Raw genomic sequence first — 2,500 nt, 5'->3', positions numbered from 1 at the left:
CCGGACCTTCATCAGAATCCTGGCAGCGCTGTTTTGGATGTATTGCAGCTTCTGGATGTTCTTGCCAGTGATCCCATAGAAGAGTGAATTACAATAGTCCAGATAAAGGCGTGGACAAGCTTCTCTGCATCTGATAGGGTTAAAGTGGGGCGGAGTTTGGAGATGTTTCTTAGATGATAAAAAGAGGTTTTGCACAGGTGTTTTATACGATCATTAAAGTTCAGATGAGAGTCAAACCTAACTCCGAGATTAGTGACTGTGGAGGAGAGGGGGATGACCTGGCTGTCGAAGGTGAGATGAGTCAAGGAGGATGACTGAACCTGGTGTGGAGTGCCAACAAGAAGGGCTTCAGTTTTGCTACTATTAAGCTGGAGAAAGTTGTTGCTCATCCATGCCTTTATCTCCTCAAGACAGGCGTTGAGAGATGACATGGCTGCAGTCGGGCTTGGGGCAGTTTTGATATAAAGCTGTGTGTCATCAGCATAACAGTGGAAAGACATCCCATGTCTGCTGATGACGCGTCCGAGGGGGGAGCATGTACATAATGAAGAGGATGGGGCCGAGGACCTGTGTGAGAGAAAGAAAGAGAGAGAGTTGTGTGTGTGTGTGTGTGTGTGTGTGTGTGTGTGTGTGTGTGTGTGTGTGTGTGTGTGTGTGTGTGTGTGTGTGTGTGTGTGTGTGTGTGTGTGTGTGTGTGTGTGTATGCGTGTTCAGGGCTTGCACATAAGCGTATGCTATTACGGCAGTGCTCAGTCAAACAGGATGGCCGTGTGCTGAGCACCCTGATGGGAAAGACTAACTTTTGTTCTGGGCCGTTCCACTGCAGAGGTGTAATATGTCATAATGATTTTGACACAACTTCACTCTGACTGCAGGATCACTCCAGAGAGGCCAGTGAAGGCATCAGTGTGTGTGTGTGTGTGTGTGTGTGTGTGTGTGTGTGTGTGTGTGTGTGTGTGTGTGTGTGTGTGTGTGTGTGTGTGTGTGTGTGTGTGTGTGTGTGTGTGTGTGTGTGTGTGTGTGTGTGTGTGTGTGTGTGTGTGTGTGTGTGTGTGTGTGTGTGTGTGTGTGTGTGTGTGTGTGTGTGTGTGTGTGTGTGTGTGTGTGTGTCTGTCTGTCTGTCTGTGTGTGTGTGTGTGTGTGTGTGTGTGTGTGTGTGTGTGAGATCCTCAGGAGAGCAGGCTGTAAGAGCATTGAGGCCACCATCACCCACCACCAGCTACGATGGTGGGGGCACGTTATAAGGATGCCCCTCAATCGGCTGCCTCACAAAGTGCTGTATGGACAGCTTGCCCAAGGCCAACGCTCTGCTGGAGTGCAGAAGAAGAGCTATAAAGACCAGATAAAAACAGCGCTACAAAAAGTGTAAAATCAGACCTGGGGAACTGGAGGGCTTGGCTGCTGACCGTAACACCTGGTGTCAGATGTGCCAAGACGGGATGAAAGCACTGGAGGAGGACAGGACAGCCAGGAGACAGGAAAGGCAAGAAAGAAGGCACAACAGAAAAACAACCAAGGTTGCCAGTACCACCACTACTACATATGCATGTCCCACCTGCGACAAGACCTGTGGATCCAGGATAGGACTATACAGCCACCAGAAAACTCATCGTTGAGTGTCAGAAGTGGACGTCATCATCAGCCTTGATGGACTACTACAAGTAAGTGTGTGTGTGTGTGTGTGTGTGTGTGTGTGTGTGTGTGTGTGTGTGTGTGTGTGTGTGTGTGTGTGTGTGTGTGTGTGCGTGCGCGTGCGCGTGCGTGCGCGCAAGAGCTCTGTGAGTAATGGTGTTCGTATATGCCAGAGTTTAAGCATAAATATGAATGTGTGTGTAATTGTGTGTGTGTGTATGTTTTTATGTGTACGTTTATGTGACCCTCTCCAGTTGAAGGTTCAGTCAAACTATAAATATTCATCCATATTCCTTTACAGAGGGACCTAAACTTAGCCCTCCTCTCACCCAGTGGCCTTTTCCATGCAGCCATGGGAGTCCACTGATCAAAGAGGGGCCACTCATCTTTCACTGGCTCTCAGTGGTGACTGTAAACACATGACTGATGGTGCTTATGGGTTTACTAACCTTGTGGCTTCGCCAGTGAAAGAGTAAAATTGACAAGGTACACGTTTACCTTTAACTGAGATTTTAGATTGAAAAGTGTGTGAAAACTAATGTAACAGTATGACTTTATGTAATAGCTAATATCTGCATATAATTAAGAAGTCTTTATATATGACTATAAAAATGTGTCCTATAAGTGACCGAGGTGACTGTTCCAGGACTTAAATATTATATTGTATATTGTGTATATACAGTGACTGATCTATCAGTAGGGGGCTTCAAAAGTCCTCCCCCTACACCACAGACTTTAACATCTACATCTTTACACGGAGGCATTTATCTTGAAGCAGCATGCAGAGAGGCATTCTGATGCTCCATCAAAGCGTAGCTCTTTTATGAGCTCCTGTGCCGCTGTCTACCAGTGCCAACTCCAGAGCCCA

Source organism: Sprattus sprattus, assembly GCF_963457725.1.
Source record: "Sprattus sprattus genome assembly, chromosome: 9".
Lineage (NCBI taxonomy): Eukaryota > Metazoa > Chordata > Actinopteri > Clupeiformes > Clupeidae > Sprattus > Sprattus sprattus.
This window is presented reverse-complemented; position numbering follows the sequence as displayed.